Raw genomic sequence first — 6,858 nt, 5'->3', positions numbered from 1 at the left:
TGTACTGTGAATAACCACTAAGAAGGTAACAATATACATTGTATTAATTATTGAAACTGTCCTCTTAATTGGTTTTGAAACTGTTTCATTGATATCTGTTTCTCAATAAAATTAATAAAAAAAATAATAAAAGGAAGGGGGAGAGGCTTGCTAGCACCTGCAGCTGCTGTTCCTCCCTTTGCTTTTTTGCCACAATGAACAGGTGCCCTCTGCCATGTGCCATTCTTTCTTGGAGCTATCCAAGTGTGGACTGAAACATCCACTAACTATGAGCTATAGAAACTTCCCTTATTTAATTTTGGGTATTGGGTATTTTGTTCTAGCAACAAGAGAAAAGTAACTTAAGCAGAAATTTATCATCTATAAAGGAAAATCCAGAAGAATTATAGCTAACTTCTCAGCACAAATTTTCAAGTCAAGGAGAACATCGAATTAAATATTTCAAGCTCTAAAGGAAAAATACTTCCAACCAAGATTTATGTACTCCACAAAACTATCTTTCAATACGGATGGAAAAATAAGATATTTCTATGACAAAGAACACCTGCGGACATTTATGACCACCAAACCACACTTCAAAGTGTTTGAAGGACATTCTAGAAAGAGATAACAAGGATTATAATTCCAAAAAGCCCAATAAAAGGAATCTACCACGTAAGACAAACAATTAAACAGAGTGGGGGAAAATGGGGGCAGCCAACAACAACAACATAATATGACAAGGATAAATGAATATATATCTTCTATAACATCCATGTTAATGGTCTCAATTCACCAATTAAATGACATAGACTGGAATAATGGATCAAGAGCCAAGATCCAATAATATGATGGATACAAGAAACACACTTCATTCAAAGGGAAATTCATACACTGAAAGTTAAAGGATGGAAAATAATACACTATAGGACAGAAAACAAGAGAAAAGGAGGGATAGCTATTCTATGTGCAAACAAAGTGAATTTGAGGTGAAAACTGATTTAGAGATTCAAATAAAGTCACTACATTCTTGTGAAGGGAGAAATCCAAGAGGATGAGACAAAAATCATAAATATGTATGCAACAAATACTGTTGAACTCAATGATATTAAACAAATATTAGCAGACATGAGAAATCAAATAAGCACTAGTACAATTTTATTGGGGGATTATAATATCCCATTGTCATAAGAAGACAGATCAACTATGCAAAAATATCAATGATAAATTATTATAACTGAATCAAACTTCTGAACAAATGAACTTAGTAGATGTCAGCAGTGTTCTACCTTACAGTGTCAGAATACACATTCTTCTCATCTGCCTGAGACAATCTCCAAAATAGACCACATACTAGTTCAAAGAACATACTTACATAAGTGCAAAGGAATTAAAATTTTCCTATGTACATTATCAGGCCATAGTGTAATGAAATTGGAAATCAATGAGAAAAGAACCTACAAAACTGTCATAAATACATGGAAGTTAAATAACACTCTCCTGAACAACCAATGGGTCATAGATGAAATTAAAGAAGAAATTTGTGGTAGATTGACAACTGGTGGTCAACTTGTTACACCTAGCTGAACTGAACTAGTGTGGTGCTGATGAGGGAGGCCCACATCAGTAACGTTGTTAGCAGCATAAAAGGCAGAACTAGAGAAGCTTTTGAGAGGCTGTTAAGGAAGCTGCTTGGAGAAGCTGTTGGGGAGTGTTGGAAGCTGCTGTTTCTCCTGAGCTATTCTTCTGGATGACATTGTCATGCCTTCTTTCCTGGTAAAATTGGATATTTTCTTCAGAGGAGGAGATTGGGACCTCATTGTCCCTGAGAATCACTATGGTTCATTTTGTGGGAGCTCTAGTCCTTATCTTGAGAATCAAGTCTTGGCTTTAAAGGGAAAGATGGTGCACAGCTGCCTTCTGGAGAAACTCTGATAGGAACTTGGCTGTTCTCATCCATGGAGGAGCTTGTGGTTTCCCAATATTGAGGATATCTGTAATATTTGTAGGAGAAGTGCTAATGCTTACCTTGAGTGTTGATTCCTGGCTCCAGGTCAGATCCCTCAGCTTCATTATATAGATCTTTCATCCTTCTGGAACAAACTTTCTATCCTCCACCACTGGCCTTTGGGTCTTCCCAGTAAACATGCCTGCATGAGGCATTGTTATGGGCTCTACACCTCTAGTCGGGTTTGTATTAGGCGTTGTTATGAGGTCTATATTTTCAGTTGGACTCATGCAGGATATCAGGATCTGGGCCCTCAGCTGGATTCTTTTGTCTTTAGTGTGTGGACACATTTCCTGCTCTTTATGTGTATGATTCTTTAGGTGATTCATTACAAAATCATTTATAAAATACAAGTCCTGTATTGTACTGCTCTCATTGCAAAAACTGCAAACCAGGAAAACATTAGACACTTTCTACAATGAAATGATAAAGACAAAAAAAAAAACAAAAAAAAACATACTGGATCTTAAGTGACACAATGACAGCAGTCCTAGGAGGGAAATGTATAGTAGTGAGTATCCATGTCAGGAAAACACAGAAAGTACAAATAAATGACTTAATGTTGAACTTCAAACTTTCAGCATGAGAAGAGCAGGCCAAGCCCAAAGCTTGTACAAAATAGAAAATTCTAAAGATTAGAGCAAAAATTAATGCATTAGAAACTAAAAAAGCAGCAAAGAATCAATAAATCAAAAGTAACTTCTGTGAAAGATTAAATAAAATTAACAAACCATTAGCCAACCCTATCAAAAAAAGAAAAGGTTCAAATCTACACAATTAGGAATAAAAAGAGACACCAAAGAAACCAAGATCATTTATACCTACTTTGAGAACTGCTGTTCTAATAAGATGAAAAATGCAAAAAAAATGGACAGATTCCTACATACATATGAATTTCCAAATCTGAATTAACAAAGCTGAAAAATCTAAAATAAACAACTATCAATAACTAAAATTAAAGATATAATTTAAAACCTACCAACAAAGAAAAGCCCAGGCCCTGAGGGATTCATTGCTGAATTCTACAAGTAATTTAGAGAAGACCTAATGTCACTACTCCTTAAACTCTATAATGAAAATAAAAGGGAAAAAGTACTCACAAATTCCTTCCTCAAAGCAAGAATTACCCTGATGCCAAAACCAGAGAAGGACCCAATTAAGGAAGAAAACCACAGTGCAATTTCCCTAAAGAACATAGAGCAAAAATTCTCAATAAGATGCTGGCAAAAAGAATCCAGCAAATCATTAAGAAGATTATATACCATGGCCAAACTGGATTCATCCTAGTGATGCAGGGATAGTTCAAAATACACAAATCAATAAATGTCTTACACCATATTAACAGAGCCAAGGATAAAAACCATATCATCATTGAAATAGACACAGAAAAGACTTTTGACAAAGTCAAGCACCCATTCATGTTAAAAAACCTTACAGAAAATTGGAATGGATGGTCTTTATCTCAGTCTGATAAAAGTCATCTATGACAAACCAACAGCCAACATCATACTAAATGGACAAAAATTAAAATCTTTCACTCTAAAATCAAGTACAAGACAAAGAAGTCCACAGAATCCATACTTGTTCAACATAGTCCTGGAAACTTTAGGCAGAGCAACTATACAAGAAGGAGAAATAAACGGTATAAATATAGCAAAGAACAAATTTAAATTAGCATTATTTGTGACATGATACTGTACATAGAAGATCCACAAAACTCCACTAAAAGACTGCTTAATTTAATGAGCAAAGTCAGTAGCATAGATGGATACAAAGTCAACTTTCAAAACTCAGTAGCCTTCCTATACATGAATAAAAAAACCACTGCATTGAAAACTATAGTAGTCTACCCAACTCTTGTGCCAAGCCAAGTGCTCACAACTGCTGCACCCCATGGCAGAACGGAACATACTGCAGCTGCCAGGTTGGGCTGGGTTGTGTGAGGCTCAGCCTGATGCAATATTCTGTAGTTTTTCAATGAGTTCTCACATGTTTTTTGTTAAATTATTGTTTGCTATTGCAGAAAGACAAGAGTCAGTGCCACTTGAATTCTCTTCTGCAGTGACAAAGGGAGGAGAAAATGATCAATCTATATGCACAGGAACAGGGTGAACAGATTTTTAAATTGAGCTGTGCACTGATTTTAATTTTTGATTGCCTGAGAAACTGAGAAGTGACCTTAAACAGTTTGATCTCTTGGAATGGTTAAGAAATAGCGATAGAAGATGCTGTGTGAATACAGTTTGTGGAGGTTTCATTCCACAATCAGCTGGCTCCAAGGCAAAGTGGCACATGGCAGAGAGTAGCAGTTCATGGCAAGGGAAAAACAGCAAAACAGCAAGAACAGGAAGGGAGGAGCATCAGTAGAGAAAGTCATACAAACTTTTGGATTCATGATACAGCTTAGCAATGTGTTCTGGTATCCAAGTAGCTTGTTCAGAATTCTCTGGAATGACACAATCATACCCTTTACCCCAGGTGGTTGCCACAATGGCTGTCATTTTGGTGTGCCTCAGCATACATACAGTGAGTGGCCACCTGCCCTAGGTGTTGGAGGGTGGCTTTCCACAGATGCCATGTACCCTCTGGAGACACACATGTTTCAGATCTTCCTTGAACCCTACATCCACATGGTCTACCAGCCCACATGCCACTAGTAGTGCTACTAATTTCTCAGCCTCTTTCAAAAGCACAAGGAGATGCTTAATGTGTGCACACACCTGCTGGTGGTGCTGGCCATGGGGCTGGCTTCCATGCCTTTATGGAGGGGAGATACTGCCACTACACCTCTTCATGCTCTCCTCTATGGCCTACCTCAGCTGCAGCCTCCTGGAGCACCTGCCACAGTCACAGTTTGAGCTATTGCACTACAGCTTCTACACAGCAGACTACATGGACATTAGCATGTACCAGTACAGCAGTGACCTAGTGCACTTTTACAGCTCTGTCCAGGTGTGGTCCAAACACTTCTGGCTCTTCTTCCTATCCACAGCTGCCTTTTGTGGCTGGCTGCTGCTACAAGTATCGCTGCTGCACCCCTATCTGGTTATGAAGAAAATCTGCCAGTGGTGGCAGCAAGACTGGCATTCATCCTATACATCAAACCTGTGGCACACAGGGAGGGACTATGTCACCTGGCTGGCTGCCATGAGCAGGCCACCTGATACCACAACATCCAGATCCTCTTTGTCCTGGTCAGTGCCTACTTCTCCTACAAGAACTACTTTCTGGGGCTTGTGACATCATGGTGCATGACCACCAGATCTTCCATACCTTCCTGCCCATGTGTACACTCTCCCAGCTGGAGGCCACCCTCCTGTACTACAAGGTCCATTGTGAGATCTTTGTGCAGCATGATAACCCAACAGCCGTCTATGCAGCATGCCTCTCCTTCCTCTTGGCTGCCTGAAATGCAGCAATGGCAGCTCTTCTGAGGCATAAAGTCAGAGCCAGACTGGTCAAGAAGGACTCTGGAAGCTTATGGTTGGGGTTGAGGTGTGGAGGTTGTCCTTTATGAGTCAGAGAATACTTGAAAAAGAAACACAAGTTGACTTTTCAGTTTTAAGTGTTGATTTTTCAACTTGTTATGTATTTCTATGGATGCACTATGGTTGTAGTATTTCAAAGCCAAAGGATTAAAAATTTTTCTTGTTAATAAAGGAAAATTCCTTTTTCTTCTGGGTTATGGCCTTACAAGGGAAGGGATTTTGAATGATTCATGAGAACAGAACTAGAAAGAACCATATTTGTGTCTGAAAATTTAGCAGAAATCTCATTATACATTCTACAGTCAAGTCCTACAAATGAATGGATAATGGAATTGGGCTGGGAAGGGCCAGCAAGATAGCTCAGTGGACTAAATGCTTGCTTAGGCAAGCACAGAGACTGGGGTTCAATCCCCAGCACCACATGCCATGTGGGCCTGTCCCTGGGCACACTGAGCCAGCCACCCAGATGGGGCATGTTGACAAATGCCTCTAATCCTAGTGCTGGAGAAGCTGAAAACAGGGGGATCACTAAAAGTCTGAGCTGCATAGTGAGACCTTCTACCATGTACTAAATAAATAAATAAATAAATAAATAAATAAATAAATAATGCCTGGAAGTAAGCAGGTCTTCATCCAACTGAAATAACCATCCTACTGTGTTGGTTTTGGCAGTGGAACATACTGACCTGAGGACCTTGTCTTATTTAGTTTGGATTTCAAATTACCTAGAGTGGAAAAGTCAAAATGCTCAAGATGATTTAGTAAAAACCCTATGCATAATGAACTACTTGGTTCATCTGACTTCTGGTCTGTTGTATGTTATCAGTTCGAGCCAAAAGAAGACTGGATTAATATAGCCAGAGGACTCATGAGTTTAGTTCCACTCTAAGTGAGTCCTGAGCCACCAAAACTTCTACATTTATTGAGGACTAAAGACAGGCTAAGGATTGTGGATAGCTAATTTGGTGTAAGCAAACTATTATCTATATTGCCTTCAGGCATTCACCAAACCCTATGTTCACATAACACTAGCCAGCAAGATCCCAGGTAAAGGATTAAAGGACACACAGGGTATCTCCAGGAAATACTGCTATCTGTGATCTTGTATCAAAGCTTGCTGGAGTTTACAATAAACTAAAGGTCTCCTTGGGCTCTGTTTCTTGCTCTTTGCTCCCTCAGGACATCAGGCTTCTGTTTCATTTCACTACACTTCCCCTTTTCTGTTTTTGCTGAATTTTTATGAAGCATCAGAGTGAAGATTGTGGACTGTTGATCCATGGCTTGTTGGAAGACTCATCCTCATCATCAGGCTAGGAAAGATATACAATCAGTACAGAGATAACATAAACAAATTTTTACTATACTCCCACTAACACAAGGAAT

The 6,858-nt window shown here is 38.9% G+C and overlaps 1 pseudogene; it reads left to right on the top strand.

Annotated features, from left to right (window-relative positions):
* The first annotated feature begins 4,477 nt into the window (after window positions 1-4,477).
* Window positions 4,478-5,504, top strand: LOC101574276 (annotated as a pseudogene).
* The last annotated feature ends 1,354 nt before the right edge of the window (window positions 5,505-6,858 follow it).

This window comes from Octodon degus, unplaced genomic scaffold (genome assembly GCF_000260255.1).
Source record: "Octodon degus isolate 3935 unplaced genomic scaffold, OctDeg1.0 scaffold00088, whole genome shotgun sequence".
NCBI classification, from domain to species: Eukaryota; Metazoa; Chordata; class Mammalia; order Rodentia; family Octodontidae; genus Octodon; species Octodon degus.
This window is presented reverse-complemented; position numbering and strand designations above follow the sequence as displayed.